We start from the raw sequence: 25,424 nt of genomic DNA on the forward strand, positions 1-25,424 counted from the left end.
GTGCATCACATGACTTTATTTTACTCCAATTTAATGTCAATTCCCTATTATTGGCAATTTTAATGTGATTCAATAGTTAACTCTCTAAATATTACCAACAGTGACCAAATTAAAAGCAGATTTTAAAAAAAAAATCGCCAAATTTGTTGCAAAGTTGGCGACAAAACTTGGCGACTAAAAGACTGGCGATAATTTATTCAGAGTAAAAAGAACTTTCTTTATTTTTAGCTTATTTCCTTGTAAACGAGCTAATGTGTGCATCACACGACTTCCTTTTACTCCTATTTAATGTCATTATCCCATTATTGGCAATTTTAATGTGATTCAATAGCTTACTCTCTAAATATCACTACCAGCGGCCAAATTGAAATCAGATTTTAAAAAAATCGCCAAATTTGTTGCAAAGTTGGCGACAAAACTTGGCGACTAAAAGACTGGCGATATATCGCCAAGTGTCCGCCAAATTATTACACCACTTAAGTTTACATCGAAATTAACAATGATTAACCCTAAAAAGAGGCAAAAGCCCCCTTTAGAAACAATGCAAACCGAATGCAACCAAAAGGAGAGGTGCACAACTAGACCCCACTAGGATTCTACGTACCAAATTTCAACTTTCCAGGGCATACCGCTCCTGAGTTATGCGACATACATACGCACATACATACGTACGTACATACAGACGTCACGAGAAAACTCGTTGTAATTAACTCGGGAATCGTCAAAATGGATATTTCGCGTTTCTATACGTTCTTAGACACCTATCCACGTGTGATCGAGTCGAAAAAATAAACTCAACGTTCATTCGGGGGTGAGCAAAATATAAATTAAGGTCGATTTTTGATTGATTTTTTTGCGACTACAATACTTCCTTTTTTTAAAAGGAAGTAAAAATACCTAACTGAGAAATATTTTCCAACCATCGCTGAAGTTCAGAATGATCTCAACAAACTGTTAAAAAGTACACATCTTTATTTTCATTATATTTAAACTATTGCAATGCAAATATTTTCAAAACGTTATTTGTTACTTTTGTTACAGAAGTTAGTGTTGTCAACAAATAATCTGTTCAACATCTTAACTCGCAAATAAATGCACTAAATTTATTCTTTCAAAAAATGTTTTCGCTATCAAAAATGTAAATTTCTAATTTTCACTTTTGGTTAAAATGGAGATAAAATGTCATTATTATTACTATTGCTAATGTGATTGTAATAATTGTCATTATCACTATTGTTATTGTTATTAGTGTCATTATCACTATTGTTATTTTTATTATTATTAATATTTTATTAGTATTGTTATTATTGCTATTATTTTTATTATTACTGTTATTATTATTATTATTATTATTATTATTATTATTATTATTATTATTATTATTATTATTATTATTTTCATTATTACAAACCAATTGATGTAATATTGTATGCCAACAACACAAAAGTGAAAAACTGAAAGCTTTTAAGTTTTTCCTTCCATGAAAATTTTAAATAATAGTGAAAAATTCTTTTGGAATGATTGTAATTGCGTCATCTGGAAAATAAAGAAAGTTTGCTTTTAAATTACGTTAATTTTTAACATGCAGTTGAAAGTTACTTCCGATACTCTTAAATCTTAAACTGTCCTTCTAAATATAACAATATTTAAAAAATTATACATTACTCTGTTTTTGATAATCTTTATCAAACTATCTTTAATTATATTTTTTAGTGCTAAATATTCGCGATATATTTTAGAACTAACACTGCAACAACACATTTTTTGCACTAAGTTGCACTAAATAGAACCATTATTTTCGTAACTTCGAGGAAATGAAATTTTAGAATTTTCATTGAACAGAAAATGGATCAATTACATGTGAAGCACAAGTTTTAGCTTATATAATTAACGAAATCATACAAAAAAAAAAAAAAAAAAAAAAAAAAAAAAAAAAAACTAGTTACTATCATAAAAAAATTTTTTATTTGTGAAAACTAAAGTAAGTCTCAATTTTAGAATTTATGAAATATGTCACTAACTTTAAATATTTTTTCGTACACTTGTTTCTTTTTTTAAAGACAAACATGAAACAGTACGTACATGTATGAACATGACAGTGATAAAACTCCGCTTCAACAATTTTGATTAATGCGATGTTTTTTTACGTCACAAATAAGGGAGTTTTTTTCATATAACAACTTAACAAAGAAGGCATCATAACAGCTGAAAAACGAATCATGCTGTCTACGTTTAAAAAGTATACAATTGAGGAAATGAAAAATAACTCTTAAAGTGAATATTTTTTAGGGAAGTTTTTGCTCTGAAGCTCAGTTATTAGTGAATTCATCAATTTTCATATTAAATATGAAAACGTCAAAATCTTAATTTCATACGTGAATTTAAGTAAAAAAAAATTCTTTGCAATACACGTGCCAAAATTTCAAATAATATGAAATTTCTGCCATAAGAAAAATCAATTTTTCTCTTCCCTGGATATTCATTTCAACTCATACTCATTTTTTCCCTCTCTTAATCGATAGCTCGTTTAATAAAGCGTGTCAAAAGTGGACCCACTCTGCACTCATTCTTCCCTTCGAGGGATCTGTGTCGCAGGCTTGGAACTGCGCATGCGCGATCCTTAACTTCTCGGGTCCCGAGCTCGAGAAAGGAGTGTCAAATCGATGGCGATTTGCCGGTTAGCTTGGAGACCTCGAATTGGCGAGACATCGCCGGCAAAATATAAATTACATTGTTACAATTTGAGGTGTACTGTAATAAATATATTAGGTATTAAAACAGGTTTAAAAATTCGCTGACTTTGTGATTTTTATGATGAAAACATTTTAGTTACTCATAAGTTAATATATATATTATACTAGCATTACCCGCACAGCGACGCCTGTGCTAAAAATTTAAAGAAAATCCATTGAATTAAAGAAAAACAAATTACATGAAAATTACATTTGCAGTAGCTTTCAAATGTAAAAAACTCCATAATTCATCGCCAAATTCGACAAGCGACTTTCTAATTAAAAATAAAATCAATTAACATACGCACAATGAATTTAAAATTCGCAACTCCAGAGCTCGAAAACGCTACCTTACGGTGTTTAACAATACTAAAGAAAAAGGTAAAACATTCCATTCCATGTGTTTTCTTTGCGGTAAATTACAGGCTTCAGACAGTTTGTGGTATAGTGTAATTTCAGAAAAACAGGGAAGAAAACTTCCCACAAACAAGGTAAAAAATTACTGTCATTTACTAAGCGTCAGAGCAAGTTATAAGTTACGGCATTTGTTTGTTTTACATTTTTCATCCGCCATTAGACTGGCTGCAACGCCCCCTATAGTTTATTGGAGTTGCAAATGAAGTAATAAAAGTAAAATATTCATAAGCAACAAAGGCAACTTCCCCCAAAATGTTTAAAAAGAAAGTAATTGAAAAATAGTCTGGAAAATGGATCAAGTGTTATAGTTGAAAATTGTCTGGAAAGTTTATCTAGTGTTATAGCAATTTCTCGAAAGAGAAACATTGAAAATTGACTCAATTAGAATCGCTTATATCTCCTGTTCTAATTAATTGAGAAAAATGGAACAAACATCATCTTGTTTAGGAAGGAAAACCCTTTCCAACGATATATGATGGTTAGGGGTGGGTGGGGGGGGTGATATTTTGCCCCCTAATTAGCCGAAATGTAGCATAAGTAGTTAATTAGAAAAACTAATTCGAAATTTAGAATTTTGGCTTCGAGATTCACGGGCACGGGATACGTTCGAATTTTTGTTCCAAGTTTCAGGGCGGTAGGTGCAATGGAGCCATCGAGTACAAACAAACAAAGAAACACTGTCAACTTTATATATAGATATTCAGCACTACTTAGGTCTAATATATAACTCACGTTAACCTTACTCCTAATTTCTGCTCAGACGTATAAAATAATATTATTGAAAGGTATTTGCTGTCTACCTTGGTTTTCACGCTTGAAAATATAGCTGATCACTACGAAAATTCTGCAAAAAAATCTTCGTTACTTTTGGATAACGTTACTGAACTTTAAATGGTTAAGAAATAGATAACCTAGAGTGGGGGTTTCAAAAATGCATGTAAAAAAATCTCCTAGATACTGGCACACCCCTCAATATTTTTAAACTAGTGGATAGCAATATACTGGAGGAATTTCAGATTCCTATTTCAAATGAAAGAGGGTGCTCAACCCCTTCCCTAAACTTCAATAGTAGGGAGAGGAGGGTTAAAAAATACTTCGAACTGAAAAAACAATGCTGCATATTATAATATACACTAGAAATATGCATATACATTGCAATTAAACAATTATTTACAAAAAAAAAAAAAAAAAAACAGCTGGAGAAATTTAATATTTCTCAATTTGTGGCATTTTCTATGATACGACTAATGTTAAATTAAAGGTCCTTGAGCACCGTCTTAAAATTTAAGTAAGAAGCTAAAACTTTTACAGCATTATACTATTAGTGAGCGTAAAAAATAGGGGGTGTCCTGAACTCTAGCTGAAAAGAAGTTTTTATGAACCACCCTAAGATAACCGCTATTTCACTTTTGTTGGAACACAGACTGAAAAGACGGACAAAGACGCAATATTTTGGCGCTCATATAGGCAGTAGTAATTTGTGAAATGATAATAATAATAATAAAAAAAAAAATAAAAATAAAATAAAAGTAATTTGAATTTTACTGGTAAGTGTACAAAAGTAGAGAATTTAAAAAATATTGATAATTATATAGATGGTAGTTTAGGAGTACATGGGAAGTGTATATGAGTTATCAAAGAAACAGTTTGTGCTGATTTATTGGATTTGAACCGCAAAAAAATTTGAATGTTGGAATTAGGCAAATAATTATTTTTAACAAAAATAAGATTTGTTTCAAATAAAAAAAGTGGTTTTCAGGTGATTACCGTAACGTGTACGTGTCATTGAATATTTTCCATTTCAGGAGAAAGATGAGAATCCATGAAGATTTAAAAACATATTAAAATCTTAAGTTAGAAAGGGAATCCTAGTCTGATTGAGTAACGCTCCTGACGTCACCAACAATGAAACTCGCGTCACGGCATGATAATTTGATAATATTTTTTTGAGATGTTTGACATGCAAGGAAATGCTTTATTTTGACAAGGCTGAACTGGATGCAGTAACTTAATTGTTTTAATGGTAAGACTCATTTCAGGGGAAAGAAGAAACGAAAGAGTGGTCAACAATGAACAATATCTACCAGAGTTTAGGGTTAAGCTACTTGATTTAGGGTTAAAATTTTAACTGTCGAAATATCACCTAACAGGCAGTTGCTTTGTACAAGTGTAGAAGCAATTTTCACCCGTCATACCTTGACGGGTGATTTTCTAATGTGCAAAGAAAAAAGAAGAAAAAAAAAAGCTGTAAGTAATCGTTGTTTTGTCTCGGTAAGAATTAGTTTTTCTTGCTATGACAATACCACCGTCAATGTTAAAACCGTCAATGTAAATGTACTTAAAATTACATTATTTCCTTTTCATTTTTTTCTCCGTTTTTTAGGAAGTCATAAAAAGTGTTTTGGGTCTGAAAAGTATTATGGAGCAAATCGCATGTAGTTACGACAGTTCGTTGCTTTTCTATGATGTTTTTAAAAATGTGTCACGGCTTTTTGCACCCCCTATATATTACATAAATTCACATTGGTTCAATCGTTAACCTTTAGAGACCTCTGCACCTACCACGACAGTTTTCGCACATTATAAGAAAACCGGGTATGAGTTCGAGATGGGGAAGTAGAAAACGATCGAGCAAAACTTCTCAATCGCTTAAATTACATGAATGCAAAAGTTCCTGCTAAAATTGGACTTTATTTAAACTAATGTTAAACTCTTAGTCCTTAATTTTTTCCAGGATTTCTTAAATTGCATTTAACAGAATTTCGACTCATTTCTTGTTCTTATGTAAATACAGGGTTGAAGTATATTTTATTGCTTTTTTTTTGAGAAAGTATGCCCGAAGACAAATTAGTGGTCTTATTACATGCCATATTTTTACAGTAATTCGCAAAGTCCTAGTTATACTTTTGATACATTTTGTGCATAAATTTGCTATAGTTATTTTTATTATCAGTTTCAGTTTTTACTTATAGTTTGTGCTTAATTTTAACAACCTATGTTTATTTTAACAAAAGCAATTTTAACTCTCATTCTCTCTCGACGATATCTCTCAAATTTCCATACATATTCTTTTAAACACATTTTTTAAAGAGTTAAGGGGGACTTTAAAAACAAAATTTGACTTGCGCAAGAAGAAAGCGAGCAATTTAATATTAATAAAACATTTTAAACTTATTTTCTCAGAAGTATAAAGGCAAACCGAAACAAACCAAAAAAAAGAAACTTTGAAAGTTTTACTTTTAAAGAAACTTTTGCTTTTACTATTTAGTCATTGTCAAAAAATAAATAAACAACAAAGAAAATTAAGTGAGTCAATACAAGTAATTTAAAGACATGAACGAAAATATTCAAGGAAGACAAAAAAAAAAAAAAAAAAAAAAGAGAGTAAAAATGATTTAAAAAAATAAAAATGAAAAATAAAAAAATAAAATAATGGTAAGTTGTATAAAATATATTGTGAAAATTATGATTTTACATATCAGCAACCATTTGACACAAAATTAAATCGTTTTAAGTTTTCCGGAGTTTTGAAAAAATTTTATTTTATTTAATTAATAAAATTAATTCAACAATGTTGAATCTACGAAATCTGCATTTCATTTGCTAGTAATAACTTTTATTATCTATATTTTGACAAAGAAAAATCAGAATATATTCAAATCTAATTTTTCAATTTGCCAGAAATAAAACATTTTTTTTGTCAAGTTTTTTTTAAAATACAAAGTTGCATTTAAAACCCGTCATGTAAAACAGGTTTTAATCTTTTTAAATTTAAACTTTTTTTGCCCACGTTCTTTGCTAAGAGCTATATTCAACAAAGTTTGTTCAAAGCTAACTCTCTTGTTAGCTAGGAATTTTGAATGCCATAACTATTCCTGTAAACAATAATGTTAAGTTTTTTACTAACTGTTCAAAACTGAAATAAATACCGCTTTTTAATTTAAAAATGAAAAATGGGATTGAGATGTGTCGTCAAAGACTTTTCTTGTAAAACAATTTGTTCAAATAGAACTCAGCAAAATGTTTTTAGAAATTGTATATGTGTGTTTGGGGGCGGGGGGCAGACGTACATTTTGCAATCTGAAAAGCCTGTTTTTCTCTTTTTTACATTGCAATATAAAACGCTTAAATGTACTTTTGAGTTTGGGGTTTTTTTTTGGCATCTTTTTTACGAAACATTTAGCCTTCTTTCATGTTTTTTTCCCCTTTTTCCGGAACGCAGTGTAAATATACCTGCACTTTGCCGTTAAAAGCATTTTTTCAACATGTTTGTTATGATTTAATCATGTACAGCAGATAAGGGATTCCATAAGCAACATAAAATTATGTTACTTCTCCGTTCATTAGACCTGAACCAAATTTGAAATTCTATTTAAAAAAAAAGCACTAAAACAACTTTTCGTAGCATAAATATTTGCTCGGAATACAGATCGCGCAAAAGAAGTTTATCATTCCTGTCTTTCTTTTATGATGGATAGAAATCCAATATACCCTATGCTCTCGGCTTATTGCACATGCAATCCATTTTCCAATGTCATAAGGAAGTCGTTAGAAGTCTAAACAATAGAAAAAGTACGTCAACCTCATCTAACGCGTTAAGAAAGCCAAATCAAAATATTTTGTATTTAAACTTTAAACCGAAATGAATGCAAATATAATTTTCAATTATAGCACTATATTTCAACTTGAAATTACTAACTAAATAGTTTGAACATAATACATCATTATCTTTACTAATAATAAAGTGAAAAAAATCTCTGGCTGGATCTCTGTGACGCGCATAGTGCCTAGACCGTTCTGCCGATTTTCGTTAAATTTGGCACAAAATTAGTTTGTAGCCTGGAGTGTGCACTTCGTAACGATTTTTCGAAAATTCAATTATGTTCTTTTTCTGTGATTTTATTTTTACCACAATTGGTGTACTTAATTCCTCTGCACCGAGCGAATTTGCATAACATGCATTTGAGGGCGGTGTTTTAAGAGAAAAAACAAATTCCATGTATAAATCAAATGAATACCCTCACTCATATTTAAAAAATTTTGCGTTAAACAAATTACCGTTTGACAAGCAAATTACCATAACATGGACGGGCAAATTAACATAGCATATTGGCAAGAAATTCATCATCCATTATTTGCAAATATACAGCGAACCAAGGGGCCTTTTCTTTTTCTACTACGGGCAAAGCGGTGCGGGTACCACTAGTATATGATAAGCAGTTGTGCAATTTTTACTATCAGATTTTGGAAATTCAACAATATATATTGTTTGATTGTAAATTTATCCTGAAGTGGAAATAACAATGAATTCAAATTTTTTACAAGCTCATCAAAATACTCTGCAGATTTTGCATTCATACAATGGATTTGAAACAGTTTTACGAATAATAGTTTTTACACTTGTAAAATAAACATTCGTTGGAACATTGTATCATGATTATTCATGACAAAACGCAAAGTCTTTTAAATATGAGTGAGGGTATTCATTTGATTTATACATGGAATTTGTTTTTTCTCTTAAAACACCGCCCTCAAATGTAGTAAATATACTGAACGGGTTTATATATAGTTGTATACATGGGTTATTTTCTCAGTTCGTTAAATTTTCTGTCCGAATGCTATACATTAAATTTAAACATTCATTTACATTATTTAATGTTTAGAAAATCACTGGTCATGGAAATATCCTTTATGGAAAAGTATGCCATTTTATCAAACAAAGTAGTTTTACAACATGCATGAACAAAACGCTACAAAAAAAATTACATTTTTAAAGAAATTAAACAAAATGAATATTTGTTTTACTGAATATAATGAAAAATATTTACAGTACTGTATGTACTTTGTACAGAACTATTAAACAGGTATTAAGCAAAGAAAACTGAATGAAGCTAAAAATCTTCATAGAATTCGCCGGAGGATAGTTGAATTAATTTCTGTTAGGAAAAACTGACATCCACTCATAAAAAAAGAACTTTTTTTGAATTAATGGGAATGCGTTCGAATTTTCGACGTTTTTTTTTGTATTGTATTGTATTGTATTTTGATCGGCAAAATTTTGGTCGCCAAATATTGGACAATTCATTTCATTTTCTGGAAAAGTCAGCGAGGTTGAAGTACATTAGCTCTTTTTGATACCAAAAATTTGGCACTAAATGAAAAAAAAAAATGTCGCCAACTTGGTAATATAACGCCAAATTGATTCTAAACTATAATATCACTTCAATTCAAATTGAACTGAACACTAATTTGCCTCAAAAAGTGTGTAAAGGACTACTTTTCGAACATTTGAATGCAACCAAAAGGTAAGGTGTGCAAGTAGACCCCACTCAGAGTCCGCATACCAAATTTCAACTTTCTATGTTACACCGTTTTTGAGTTATGCGAGATACGTACATACAGACGTCACGAAAAACTCGGGGCAATTAACTCGCAGATCTTTAAATGGGTGATTTATCCGTATATTCGTTCTTAGGTACATAGGTGCGTGCGGATGGGCCGAAAAACCCATTTAACATTTTTACAAGGGTGAAAAAAAAATAATAAAAATTTTAAGCGGAAATTTGAGTGAAATTTTTTTCCCGATTTCAATACTTCCTTTGCTATGTAAAAGGAAGGACTTATGATTAAACTTTCCGTTGACTTTGGGAACGTTAAAGAAATTTTTCCAAGGAAGTAAAAATTGAACTGAAAGTTAAAAGAAATGAATTCCAAAAATATTGCTCCCTTTAAGAGAGGATTGCTAGTTAGAAGCAAGTTATTCTCCTTTAGACTTGAAATTGTACTAACAAAACCTTTTTTATTTCCTCGCTAAATTCAATTTCTCGTAAAATTAGAGTTTGTTATAAGCAAGTTCTACTGCATATGTAAGCTTTAAAGCTGTAATTCAGGTAAAACAAGGTACGATTTATACTGCGGAGAAATTCCCGGATGACGTTTCGGGTTTTTAAAGTTAGGCCACGCTTTTTACTTCCTTTTAGATAAGTAAAGAAATAATTTTTGTCGCGAAGCAATTTTCACTCAATCGGCCTAAATGTCCATTTTGATAACCCTCGAAGAAATGTTGAAATGTTTTCTGGCCCGATCGCGCGTGCAGGGGAATGCAGGACAGAGTGAAATGGTTAAGTTGACAAGTTTTTTTCAAAATGAACAAATCGGGAATTTGTTTTGAAAGTTACAGTACATAAAGAAAGAACATTGTATTTTATAATAAAACTTGTATTGAAACAGTATTTTTTATTTTTGGCAGTAAATTTGAGTCTTCAAAAAAAAAAAAAAAAAGTGGAAAATTTTCACTTTTTTTTTCATGGGGCAAAGCGAAAAATAAAATATTTCCCAATGAAATATTTTTAATTTGATTGTAAAACATATTTTTGAACGAAAGATGAATGAATAAAAAATTTTAAATGAATAAATGAAAAAAATAATGAAACAATAAACAAACAATTAAATGAACAAATCAGTTAATATATGAAGAAAACTTAATGAGCGAGTAAAAGAATGAATGAATAAGAACATAATTGAATGAATGAATAAATATAGGTGAATTACTAAATGAAAGAATGTAAATGAATTAATTAAAAAATATCAATGTAAGTGATTCATATTAAATGATTGAGTGAGTAAATGAAACAAACTATTCCACTTTGCCCCGTACGTACTTGAATAACTGAACAATTTATTTAAAATACAAATCAGCTCAATATTAATTAAATTAATACTGCATTAAATATTATGGGGCCTCAAAAAATGTTTAAAACGTTAATAACAAGAACTTTACTATTTTATATTAACAAATAATTTTTTACTTACAGCAAAATATTACAACATGAGTATCATTTTTTTTTAAATTGTCTGTATTACATAATGCCTTATAATTATTTTTTCCCTGACAGGAATATACTACATACGGTAGTATATAGTTAAAATAATACCAGATAGGTGGAGCTAAAAGCAGATTAAATATTTCACCATTTCACTTTGCCCCGCTGGTTCATTTTGTCCCATGTTCTCCTACTTAAGAACATAATGGACGCGCGAAACATCCGTTTTGACGATACCCGAGTTAATTACTACGAGTTCTCTCGTGGGTCTGTGTTTACGAGTGCACGTATTCATGTATGTATGTGTGTATATACGTATCTCGCATAACTCAAAAACGGTAAGCCGTAGAGAGTTGAAATTTGGTATATAGGCTCTGAGTGAGAACGAGTTATGCATCTCCTTTTTTGTTTGCATTTGGATGTTCCAAAAGGGGTCATTTATATCTTTTTGGGGGAAATCAGTGTTAGTTTCAATGCAAACTGAAGTGATGTTATAATTGTGCGATACATCCCCAAATTTTTGGTCGACTAGTTTTGTCACCAACTTGGTGATATATCGCCGATTTATCTACAAATTTGGCCAAAAAATTCTTTTTTTGAGTATGGTTCCAATTTGGTTTCATTGATATATTTAGAGAGTTTACCATTGAATCACGTTAAAGTTCTCGATATTGGAAACATAAATCTCTAATAAACTTTTTTTTTTGCATTGGTTCGTGACACTTTGTAGATGATATTATTTAAAGAGTTTCCTAGTTTACTCCAAGGCACTATCATATGATGTTTTTGTTCTTAATTCTCATTACGTACAGATTTTATGCAATTTTAGATTACAAACGCCAGAGACCCGGAGTTAGTACTCTATGAATAACTTACATGATATACTTGCAACGTTTATATTTTTACTCAATCTCGTATTTTGTAAGAGCTTCCATTTATAATGACGAAAAACTTTCTTAGGTTACTTTAATACAGTGGTTTTCCTCCGCCTTAAAGGGAATTTCCTAAGCATTTCAAGATCTCTCTAGTGTCAAGATGTCTAGGATTACCCTACTTTTTTTGTCTACGCGAGGGAGTAAAAAAGAAGAAACAAAAGTTCCATTCCGATCAAAGAAGAGAAACTTGCTTATCGTAACACCTCCGTGTCAGCAGAATAATGTTAAAAAAATCTGGTGTGGACCCCACACTGCTTCTTTTTACTTCTGTTAAATAATATTTATTGATTTATCAAAAGTATTAATTAACTCGAGAGAATGGGTGCATGTACGCAGAAACAATAATTCTTGAATGAATATATTTTTAGGAATTTTCCTACACATGCAAAGAGTATGGCAAACGTGCAGAGTTTTGTACTTTTAAATGCAAAGAAAAGTGAATTTTTCATTAGCGTCTGTAATCCAAAACTTAAATTGCTTAAAAAACTGTATGGAATGTGCATAAGAACCGATATTATTGAGATTTATTTTATTGAGCACCGATGCAAAAACGTGTTTTACAGAGATTCATCTTCCAAACGTTAATAATTTTAATATGATTCAATGGATAAATGGCTAAATATCGCCTATAGTGCCAACTTAGAACTAGACAAATCATTTGTTTTTGTTAAACTACATCGCCAAATTGGCGACGTATCGCCAGATTAGCGACGAAAATGACATGAAAATTGACAAAAAGCTTGGCGAAATATCACCAAGTGGTTGCCAAATTTATACATTATTTGAGGCAGTGAGAAGAAAAGCGATGTAAGTGCCAAAATTAACCAGTACAAATGGCAGCAGAACCGCTCTTCCGCGCTGGTGCGAGGGATAGTGCTAGTAACCCTGGTAGGTTTTGCTATACAGCATGATTTAGAAAAAAAAATCAATGAAAGTCTTCCTAGAATCTGAACTTTAAACGCGTTTTACTCGAAACTTTAAAAAATACACTTGCGTGCCTTTGCTTCTAACTACCTCGTTTGACTAAATTACAATTAACAACGATTTACCCCAAAAAGGTATAAAAGACCTCTTTTGGAACAACTAGATCCCACTCAGAGTCTTCATACAAAACGTCAAGTTTCTAGATCATATCGTTTTTGAGTTTTGTGAGATACATACATAAATACTTTATACATACATCATGCGTACATACAGACATACATACTTCATACGTACATACATGCGAAAATGCATACGTACATACATACGCACATACAGATATCACGAAAAAACTCGTGATAATTAACTCGGGGATCGTCAAAATGGTCATTGCAAATGTCCTGTCCATTCGATCTTAGGCACATATGCAAATGCGTATGTAACGAAAAAACAACTCAACATTCATTCGAAGGGGATAAAATGGAATTTTAGATCGAAATTTGAGGGAAATTTTTTTCACGATTACAATACTTCCATTACTATATTAAAAGTAAAAAAAAAAAGACCGAATGTCTCTCCAGGCGTATTTTATCATCCTACTTACTTGTAGCTTATGACACACGTGCATTTCAGGCTGTGAAATTTTTGGAATCATTGTGAGATCTAGAGTTTCACAGGTCATGTCTAGTTTTCTTTTTGCTTTAGCGCGTTTTCCATCGACTCTCCCCTTAAGACGCGGAGCAACTCACCCAATTTTTCTGATACATCCTTCAATATGGTAAGTAGATACCCGATTGGGTGAACTCCAGTTTTTGCAGGAGTGAGAGGGAAGGGCCATTTGCTAGTAGCTTGATTTTCGTCTGTTCTACGTAATATTTTGCTGATGCATATTCTCTAGGCTGTTAACACGGTATTTAAATTTTCTAAGCATTTGCGATTATTTATTCAATGAGTGTGCAATTTCTTTCGGATTGGATATTTGTATAAGGGTTGGCCAATTGAAAAGTGGACAAGTGTGATAACGTCAGAATGAATGATTCAATTACAGCGACACTGCACAAGTATATAAAGGGTGGTATGAGGTACGCATCCCATCGCCTCCATACCATTCAGCGCTGAAACCTGTTTGCAGTAGAGTAAATTGTACAAATGATAAGTCGTGCTATCCATGGATGAATCCAGGATACAACGCGCGGTAGTACGGTTTCTGGTTGCGGAAGGTGATCGCAATGCGGACATCTATCGGCGAATGGTAGCAGTGTATGGCGACCACTGTTTAGTTCGTACGGCTGTAAATAAGCGGTGTAACAGTTTTCGAAAAGGGTGGCGAACGACTTCGGATGTGCCGAGACCGGGTCACGCATACACCGCGATCACCAATGATTCCATTGCTTTCGTTAATGAAATGATCCGAGCTAATCAAAGGATTAAGAACCTTGAAATCAGTGACGAATTCAACCTGAGTAAAGAAACGGTTCACACTATCATACACAAACATCTGCGGTACAAATAACCCAACAGGTACCCAAAACAAAATACCTTTCTGAATTTATGGAGCTCCCTCCCCCCATTGTCCGGACTTGTCACCCTGTGGCTTCACCATCTTTGTGCCGTTTAAGTGAGCATTACAGGGGAAACGCTTCCATTCGGACGATGAAGTGAAAGAAGTCGTGCAGGATTTCCTCGGGAATCAGCCCCGATCTTTCTAGTTCTCGGCTGGAATTGGCTGAGCTGGCGGTGTATTTCATGTATTTCTGCCTTAGCCCTGGCTATAAGGCGGGAACTTACTGAATATACCTGCCTTGCCTTCAACTTTTGAGTTGAACCAAACCATTGCTTCGGTCACTCGTCTGGTCAGCGCTAATTATGTACTACCAGTTTGTTTGCCACTCTTGGCTTCCTTAAGAGGTTTTCCACCTCCAGCTTAGTCACTCCTATGCCTGTCTGATGAGCGGTAATAAGCACGAAACTGCAATCCTCGGCTGGAATTGACTGAGCTGGCGGTGTATTTCATGTATTTCTGCCTCTTACTGAATGGTTCATTTAGTTTAATTAATTTAGAGCATGTTTTCATTTTATTTACGTTGTAGACTTTTTATTAACTTTGGCATTTTTTAATATTGCACTTTTGTAATCGAATTTTATATCTAGCATTAAATTTCATCATATGCATAGATAATTTTTTTTTTGGATTAGTTCTTAAAATATGGTATAAGTTTCAAAATATTACAATTCATTAGTGTTTTTGTTAGCATACATTAAATTCTAAGCTTTTTATTAAATATTAAAAATATGAAACTATCGACTGAAATTTATTCAAAGTTGTGACTTTCAGAAACACGGTGCAATCACTTGGCTGCAATTCTTTACCCCGAAAATTTAATTTTGCGAGGAATGAATTCACAACTAGTCCCACTGACATAGAAAATTTTGCACTCACAGCACTTAAAACTATTTGCAAGCTGTTATCAAACCAATAAATTTTTTTATGTCTTCAGTCGTAAGTCCTGCTACATTTAATAATCAGAGCTTCATTACTGGAAAAAGTCCCGTGAGACAGTTTTTAACACTGAGCATGGCCCCACTGAATACTTAACGGCCGTGGCAATCGCTGAAACTTATGGCAACAAAGAGGGCGCCACTGGCTACCCCTGTTTTTGTTTCCACTTGGCGTGATTGTGAGCGTTGGCGCTTTGGCATCTGTAAATACGTGATTTCTCGACTTATTATCGGGCGTACGTCATTTGACAAAAATTTTAATTTCAAAAGAAGGAATGAAGAGAAAAAGTGCTGAATAAACATTGTATTACAAAAGTGAAGAGCATTTCTTATTGTTATTTTAATATCATATCAAAAATTACGCGTAATAAAAATTTTTAACTAAACACAGAAAACATATGATTTTTTTTAAAATTAATGCGTAATTCTTAATATATTTTTTCAAACGCGCTTTTTTTTTTCTTTCTATTTTTTTTTTTTTTTTTTTTTTTGAAAGCTTTGCAAATAATTTTCAAATTTTTTATTGAAAATCCCCTGGGGTTTCCTTTTTGGATACAACAGTTCTAAGATTGGTGATATATGGCAGGCAGCCCTCATTTCTAATTTTACATGCTCATTTACATGCGAATTTTTTCTGCTCAATAAACTACATCGAAAAAAAAAAAAAAAAAAAAAAAAAAAAAACACGCTCCGCAATCTGTAAATACATTAATTTCTCAAAACTTGAGAGGGTCATTCATTGCTCCTTTTGACCCTGATGGGGATTAGGGGGGGGGGAGGGTATAGGAATTTACGTTAACAATTGCCATTCTTTTCGTTCGTAATGTAATGTATATTTTATAACGAATACCAGAATTTAATTAAAAATGTACGCTTGGGAACGGACCCGCCATTTAAAAAATTCCAGGGGGGTGGGGGGCAAAGGTTTTGTGTTCGGGAAAAAACAACAAAATACGAGAAAAATGCCTAATTTTAGTATGTTTGTAAAATTTAGGGCTGTCATAATTGCCCCCTCCCCCCGTGATATCCCCACTTGACAGCCCTGGTTAGGAATATTCTTTTTCAAATGAAGAAGAACAATAGAAAAGTTAAAAATATGATGGCAATTTAATAAAATGAACCATTAACATAATTTTTAAAACATTTAAAATCAGAGTGTGACTAATACATGGTTCTACGACGGGTCCGCGGCTCTCGCACCAATATTTTACGGACACCAAAATAATGTCATTTATGTTTTTCCCGTTCCATTTTTAGCACATCTCATGTTATAATAACTTTAGTGTAGATTTTAGTAGTATATTAGTGCACAATACGCATAAAAATGCGCAAACGTTTGGTGCACAAGAGCTATTTCGAAAAAGTGCAGATTTTTTTCCCTTACGAAAGGAAATTCATAGAATAATCAAAATAAATAAACAAATAAATAAATAAAAATAACATGGAGCTAGAAAAAACTTTCATTTTCCCGGCGCTTAGTTTTTAATCAATTTTTTTAAATGTCCGATTTTGAAAATAAGGCGTGGTCTTTATGACGTCACAAATGATGTACTTTGGCGAATCTGTCTACCGCTTTTCTACGTTATGATGACCAAGAAGCGAATTACATATTGCACTCTACGCTTACTATCAATCATATAGTTGCCATCACATGTGAATAAGGAAACTAATTGAATATTGTGCTCTGTGAGTGGCATCAGTGAATGGCATTTCATCATTTGTGATGTCATCGGCAGAAGCGTAAACAATGAAAGCGCACCGATTAATGTTTTTTTTAAATATTAAACTTAGTCAAGTTATTTACAAAAAATGGTCAGATCCTATGATTTTAAAAATGTTCTTTCAAAAAAAAAAAAAAAAAAAAAAAACTTAAAATTTCGGAAACGACCCTGTTGCTTCACACGCTTTGAGCATTAAAAAAATGTATATACAGTGCCCGCCGCCTATTAAAATCACATTCGTTCTGAGGACATTTGATTTTATAAAGCGGCTGATTTTATAAACCGGCACTCATGCACTGAAAAAAATAAAAGGTTTTTAAGTATAAATACTTTAAAAAAGAAATAAATTACGATTAGTTGTATTTTTTTTAGTCTAGTATTGTATTATTTTAGTTCAGTTACAAAATACAGTTGACATTTTAACTTACATGCATGTCGAAACAGTTCTGCGAATTGGGAACAGGCAGCACCAACTAAATATATGGCTCTGAAACAATTCTTTTGAGACTGCTTCATTCTTCTTCTTTTTTCATTCAACTTCCCAAGAAAAAAAAAAAAAAAAAAAACGTGCAACTTTCACCTGTATTTTTTCATTTTTGTTTATGTGAAATTTTATTTTATTGGTGCTGCAATGTTTTAAATCCTTGAAAGAAAAAATAAAATCCTGGTTCTATTCAGAGAAGAATTAACATATGCTCTCGAAAATTTGATTTTATAAAACGGCGAGGATGATTTTATTAAAGGATAAACCTAACATGTTTTGATATAGAAATGATTCTGTTCTTCCAGATTTGATTCTATAAAGCGGCTGATTTTACAATCCAGTGATTTTATTAGTGGCAGGCACTGTATATATATACACCCAATCCTCTTTTATGCGGTGAATAGGGACTGCATAAAAAAATCGTGTAAAAAATGCTTGAAACTTCACCAGTAGCTTTAAAAAGTTTTCGCAACTGAGTTAAAAAATATTTTTTTATGCGGTGGATAGGGACTGCATAAAAAAAAGTCTCACGTAGAAAATACCCAAAATGTTATATTTAAACGAAATCAAAATAAACCAAGCGAAGTCAATTTTGCCGACTCCCGCAAAATTTAACAAAAATTAAGAAATTTTTGGGAAGTCACAGTGACTTCCCATCGGATGCCCCTATCGACCCTTGATGATACTACCACGCACTCGTTTGATAAATAATTTTCGCTCGTTTTATAAATAATTTTTATAAACTTCACAAAAAAAAAAAAAAAAAAAAGACCGCACAAAAATAGGTTTGGGTGTACACAGTGGCGGATCCAGCCGATTGTTTTGGGAGGGGCCATCCGAAATTTTTGAACAAACTCCCCAGGACAAAATTTAGCTCCATGCCGTCCCTAGGCAAATTTGAAATCTGCCACCCCCCCCCCCCAAAAAAAAAGAAGCAAAATTTCCTTGACTCAAAAAACGTAAAGTGCTCCCCAGATTCAAACTGTCAAACTTATGAAGAAATGATGGTGTTTCACATTCTGAGGCGCCCCTATGAAATGATCACAGTGATCTCCCAAAAAAATTTTTTTCGACAAATTTTGCTAACGATTCGTCAAATACCATGACTGAAAAACATTTGACTCTCATAAGATGTGTGAAGGTAATCATTATTAAATTACAAGAAAAAATTGTCTCTGTGGAAAATGAAAGAATGCTACTATTTTACTTTCAAGAATAACAAGTTAATTCAAAAAATGTGTTTTATAATAGCAAATTTGCCGCCCCTGAAAAGTTTGCCACTCTAGGCAGCTGCCTACTCTGCCTATTGAGAAATTGGTCCCTTATAACTCCTCAGAAATTTCGTTAAAATGAAGTTTAAAAATCTCAATTTTCGGGGTATCGAGACATTAGGTGAATGGTGGATTTAAGAATCTCCCTCGAAAATGTTTCAAAATTTAAATTTACAAGTAATTTTTGAAAATTAGGAAACTAAAAACGCATTTTGCCTATTTTTGATGATGTACGAAGAAAGGTCAGGTTTCGGGAGCTGGCCCCAAAATACTTTTTCAAAATAAAGCTTAGAAACCAAAATATTCTGCCATTATACTTGGAGAAGTTGGAAGAAGAGGGGTGTTCTTCTAGCTCTTCAGCTGTCCAGCCTAAAAATGCACCTTTAGGTACTGTTTGCTTATATTAAAGGAAGTGAGAAGGTGCTTAGAATCCTTTCTTCCTGGAAATATTTTCCCTTGAGGCTGTAAAAATTCGATTTTTAACTATATTTATGCATATTTTAGAAAGGGATGGAAGATTCGTGAGCTCCCCCAAAAATTTCCTTTTAAAGCTATCATTCAATATATACTAAGGAGGGAGGGGGTCCTATCGAAAATCGTTTGTAACTGAAGTTCCAAAAAATTTCATTTAAGTGCCTTTTAAGCAAGTAAAGTGATAAGGGTTAGATAAACTAGTTTCCGTTGACATTTTTTCCAAATAAAAGTCTTAAAATGCAATTATTTGCTACCTATCAAGGTATTTGTGAAAGGGTTTGGGAAAAGGGGGTTCTCTCCCTATAGTTTCGAAATTAAAGCCATAAAAACGAAAGTGTAGGCTCTCTTTGATCTTGTGAACAATAGGTATACTCAGAGAACAGCAGCATTTAAAGATCGTCCAAGTGTCTGTAGTTGGAATCAAGAAATGATGTAAAAGATGGAGAAAAATTTTGGAAATAAAAGTTTTGTTTTGAGGATAGGGATATAATTTATCTCCCAATTAAGATCTACTAGTCGACCCGTGCGGAACTCCGCACTGTGCTTCAAATCGTTTCATAAGGCATTTCGCTCTTTAAGAATTTAAAAGGAAGAACATTATGACGAAGAACCGAAAAAAAAGTAAGCGCAAAAGAGAAGGCATGTAATTTAAAGACATCAGTAACAAAACCTCGTTAAATACAACGTTGTGATAATTTGATCATAGCTCCCCTTTTAATCGTACATATTTTCAATGCAAACATAAATGTCATTAAAAGTGTGGCTGAGTGGTGACTCGTGAAAAAGCAATAATTGTGCATGTGAAAAAACAGGTTGTGGCAAATACAGTCCTGCACATGTCAGCATCTGACGGGAAAAAAAGAAGCATTAAAGAGATATTTATTGGCACGTATTCGAATTGGCGCCATTCTGACTAACAGCCCGACACCCCAACAAACCTAGCAATTGCGCCTTCCTTTTCGAAAGCTATTCATTGAAGGAATGCGTAGTAAAAAACAGCAAAAAAGCTTTTTGCCAAAAAAAAAAAAAATAATAATAATAATAAGATCATGCATCTGTGTTTTGTCATTAACCAGCATGATACGATTTAAAATTATTCGCAAAGCATGGAATTTGATTAAAGAATGACGAAGATCTCACGTAGCGATTGAAACAAACATTCTAGAGAAGTAATAAATTTGATTGAAAATAAGTGTTTTTATCTTTGAATATTGAACTATTTCACATAGAAGGTTGCTTTAACCGTTACGGCTTAAATGCCCTCACATTTTTCTCTTTTAATCGAACACTTAAAATTCAAAACCAAAACCAGTTGAACTGAGTCCGTTCTTAAGTGTAATTTTTCGAACGTAGACAAAATGTATTTTTTTTTTCAGCAGAAAGCAGAGGAGTAGAAAATAATTTCTTGCTAATGAAGTTGATAATACTTTTAATGCTTTATATCGTATTCGCGCGAATAAAAAATTAAAGGTTTACTGAGTGAAACTCGTAGTTTTAATCGGGCGTAGTATTTTTTCATTTGTATAAAGGGTCGAACACTGCTATTAGAAACATCTACATTTTAGCAAACAATAAAAATGTTTTTCTGCACAAAAAGGATTTCTTTAGGTAAATCTAATACTTTTTTATGCTTACATTATGTTGAGTGGTCTGGATGTAGTCAAAGAACACAGTTCGATTAACAATCAACTTATCCGAATGATAACTGTTGCCTGCATAAAGGAGTCGAAACACCAAGTAGCATTCCCACTGCATTTATTTTATTAGGTGTGTATGTTATGAGCACATGTAATGCGTAATACTAATATAAATTTGATATTATGTCGGACAGCCCAAGCTTGCCCGAAGTTCAGATAGTTTATAGCCGAACGCTCTACCGAAAAAAACTTATCAATTAAACCGAACAACTAAGTCCAGTGCTGTTAAGCTTTATTAAAATATGAACACACACACAGGCTATTATTATTTTTTTTTTTGCCGAAAGCGACGTAAAAAATGGAAAACTGCATTAGAACTTTGCTTTAAAAAATGCATAAGAACTACAGGCAGCATCAAGGTTTTGAAACAGCAAGAGGCGATTTCGAAAACTTGAATTTTCGACCGTAAGTCTTTTTTTCGTCATTGGCCAGCCTGATAAGTTTTAAAATGAGAGGGGATTAATATATAAGATAAGATATTGAAGAAAAATGTTTTTATTTTTGAAAATTTTTACAATTTGTTATTTCAGGCTGCTTAAACCGTTATAACTTAGATGGCAGCACGTGTTCATCATTTAACAGCAAGGTTAAAATACAAAATAAATTGAACTATGCTTTCGAATGTAGTAAAAATGTGATAAGCTATTTGTTTTTTAGCAAAAAGAAGAAAAAATATATATTTTACCCTTCAAATTGAGGTAGTATTTTATTTATTTGTACAAAGAGTCAAAAACTCATTAGAAGAATATATATTTCAATATACGATTTATTATTTTTTTTCTGAACAAAAAACAATTCTATTGTAGTCTGAAATCTTAAACCTGTTACTTATATTTTCGCTTACATTATGCTTTAATTTTCTTTCCAGAGCCAAAGCTTCAAAAAAAAAAAAAAAAAAAAAAAAACACGTGCAATTTCGAAGTAATTTAGCACAAAATCACTGAATGTTTTCATATCAGCAAAGAGCATTTCCTTCTCATTTATTCTATTCCCTCGTAGTTGTTATTCATTTAATTCAGTGTTCATGTAATGCGCGATATTTCTCTAATTTTTTTGTTGCAGATTGTTCGGACGTGGGCCCGAACACGTAATCTTCTGGTTACGAAGAGAACGCTCTGCCGATCAAGCTACTCAGCTCTGTCGGTCATAGCGCAAATTAAAGTTATAAGTTTGACCGAAAACCTTATTCTGGTTCTTTAAAACAGGTTTTTCGGCTAAAAGAAACAATTTTCAGACCTTGGGTCTATTTTTCGTCAGTAGCCAGCACCATAAGCTATAAAATAAGCCGTAAATCAAAGAAATCGATCAAGAATTGAGGGAAATTTGGCGTAGAAACCAAAAACAGGCTACAGAAATAATATATAAGGATAACAGACAAAATTACAGAATTTAAGTTTTTTAGCAGAATATGCACAGTTTAATCAAATATATTGATAGAAAAAAATCAAAAGCATGCTGGAACCACTTGAATAGAGCTGATTCTACTTCAGTAAAGGTGCACATCTTCATTCGTTTCAAATTCGGATTGCAAGTGAAGGTGAAATAATTATTCTCCCATAGTCACTTCTTTCTTTATTTTTTTCCTTTTTTTTTTTTTTTTTCGTTCTTTCGAAATAAATTTCGAGTAATCTTGGAAAAAATTTCGAATTGAAGGAAGTTAACTTCGAGTTATTTAGAATAATTAGAATGGAATTAAAGACAAAAGAGTCAGGACTTGATAAAAACTGCGAGTTATAGTAATATTTGAGTTATCGGACTTCGAGTTATCGCAAATCGACTGTATTTTGAAGAAAATTAAAATATTTAGCGATGTTAAATCCTTTAAACATTGAATTCTACTCATAAAAAACTATTTTCTACACTTGAAGCATGAATGAGAAAGGAACTTTGAACTAGAAACTTTGCAAGAAATGTGATCGCCAAGTTGGCGAAAATTAGGATATGAATTTTCTGTTAGAAAAATAAAATACACACACACAGTAGACCGTCAAGAATCCGTAGGAATCTAAGATCTGCTTACAATTTTTTAAAATCTTGTTCTAATTGTATAGCATTAGGAGCAGCTCTGAATATCTAGTATTTCTTAAAATAAAAAAAGCGTGGGGGGGGGGTAATTTTCGGTTATAGGTACATAACGGTGCGTTTTTTAAGCTGGCGATTAGTTTCAATTTCATTTATTGTCAGGGACTATTTCAAGTTACATATAAAGTACTTATTTGGCGATATCATAAAGTATTTTGTCTTTTTAAAGACTTATAAGCGAAGCAAGCCTAGAAACAAGACCAAAAAGTCCGATAAAATAAAAAATAATCCTCTGAATTATTAAGTTTCTCCATTAAGCGTAAAATAATCAAACAAATGAAACACAAACTATAAATGAGCATGTAAAATTAAATTAAAAGAAATTGCCAAACCAACTTTAGATGCTCCATTTACGCATTAAATAATCAGCTGAATAACATTACTGATTCGATTCGAATTGGTTGATTCGGTATATTTCTGAGCATCTTGCGAAATATTGATGTTTGTTTTCTGTTTCATTTATTAATTAAAATAAACAAGCTTTGAAACTTGTCGTTGATTGGTTGATGCAACCGTGGCTTGTGGCGCCTCCTTGCGGTCAGAATGGGCAAATATGAAGTTTTGAAGTTTTTCCATCTAGTGTGGCCATGTTCAAGTGCAGAAATAGTTGCCCCGGTTTAACACAGGAAAGTCAAAAATTGTCACGGCCTGGTAAGCGCCAGCGCATTCAGTGGGGCCATGCACTGAGATGAAAGAAATAAAAATAAATTAATAAAAAACTAGAATGATGTGTAATAAAGAAAAAGGATTGAGGTGAAAATTTTACCTTTTCTTTTTTACATTCTGAACTGTAACGTTTTCGCTTTCACCACCATCTTGTTCTTTCTGCACCTGACTTAAGCATATTCACTGCAAAAATGTATATTTTAATGAAAAAAATAGATTATAAACAACGTGAAGACTAAATAATACTAAAAACCCACTTTTCAATTGTTGTCAAAAACAATAATAGTTATAAAGTAAATTTATTTATACGCTTTGAAACTGTTGCTTCGACATGAATCAAAGAAACTTGCATTATTTGAAAAGTTTAAGCTCACCAAAATATACCTTCAATTCAATCTAGAAAATAATTTGCTAAGGTTATTAACAAAAACTAACTTTAAAATTACTAATATTTTTCTTGTTTTTGGCAACAATTAAAGAGCGGAAACATTTTAACTTTATAATTACTTTTTTTTTCATTATTTTTGGGCAACAATTAAAAAACAACCACGTCACTTCCGACAAAAAGATCACCAAACAGAATTTCAAAACCCTAGCTTAAAAAGTACAACTTTAAAATTCGATCATTTTGACTGTTTGTTTTTTTTAATCTTTCGAGCACAAGTTTTTCAGCCAACACTAGTTAGTAGACTTTATTTATCGAAAGGATTTTTTCCCCGTAAAATGAAGTTGAAATAAAGCGTCGCATAATACTCAAGCTATTTTACGAACCACCTAAGTAAAAGTGACAAAATCAAAATTAATTAAATTTCTTTGAAAGAAATCCGCCTAACTCCAAGAGCATCAGTATACATCGATTCAGCTGAAATTTGATTAAAAAGAAGAAAACTTTTCCGAAATCCAATTTCGTTAATTCGCGATTAGCAACCCCCCAAAAGATGATAATGAAGTTGTGTAGTTTTCACTTGAACTTTCTCGGGCATTGATTGCTCTAGAGCTTCAGCTGCCTGTATTTTTCCACCGGTGCTCTCAAGCGCATAAGCATTTAAATGTTTTTGCTTGAAGAGCCCTAACGATCGGCATAAAATTAACCGTAATCAATGTTCCAAGAATAAAAATTTCCATTCACAGAACAAATAAAAGAACATCGTAGAAAAGGATCGTCAGGGCACGAGTAGGTTACGAACTTATTTGTTTCTTGGTTCTTACAAAGTGGTGGAAAGTGTTCAGAAACGTATATGCGTTGGTGGATTATTTTTCAGATTAAATTTAGTTTTTGCAAAATATTTTGTAAAATCCTAAAGAAAAAAAATACTTTCAATAGTCAAAAATAGTCTATGTCAGAGGTTCCCAAATTGAAGACCGCGGTACCTTTTAGTACCGCAGGGAGAGGCGAGGAGTGCCACGAGATGTCCATGGTATCCATTAATAAATATGTAAAAGCGATAGGCAAAGGTACCGTGAAAAAATTTTAATTCTTCAAAGGGTGTCGCAAATCAGAAAACGTTTCTGAACCTCTGGTCTATGTAATTTAAGACATCAACTGTTATCTAATAAGAAAAACATAATTTATTTTTCCATCTCAGTAAACTGAAATAAACAGGAGAAAAAGATATTCTAAAATGAGGGGAAAAAATCCGTTCGAATTCTTTATTTGGATTTGAAATTTAACTTTATTTTTAGGAAACTTAAAAATTATCTT

The 25,424-nt window shown here is 32.2% G+C and overlaps 1 protein-coding gene across 1 annotated transcript in view; it reads right to left on the reverse strand.

The window, feature by feature from the left end:
- Positions 1 to 23,961, reverse strand: part of LOC129217464 (uncharacterized) — a 287,483-nt gene extending 263,522 nt beyond the window's left edge. Inside the window, exon 1 of the mRNA XM_054851768.1 lies at positions 23,823 to 23,961. The gene's annotated coding sequence lies outside the window, so the exon portion shown is untranslated. The remainder of the gene's footprint in view (positions 1 to 23,822) is intronic.
- Between the last annotated feature and the right edge of the window lie 1,463 nt (positions 23,962 to 25,424).

Source organism: Uloborus diversus, chromosome 2, assembly GCF_026930045.1.
Source record: "Uloborus diversus isolate 005 chromosome 2, Udiv.v.3.1, whole genome shotgun sequence".
In the NCBI taxonomy this organism is placed as follows: Eukaryota; Metazoa; Arthropoda; class Arachnida; order Araneae; family Uloboridae; genus Uloborus; species Uloborus diversus.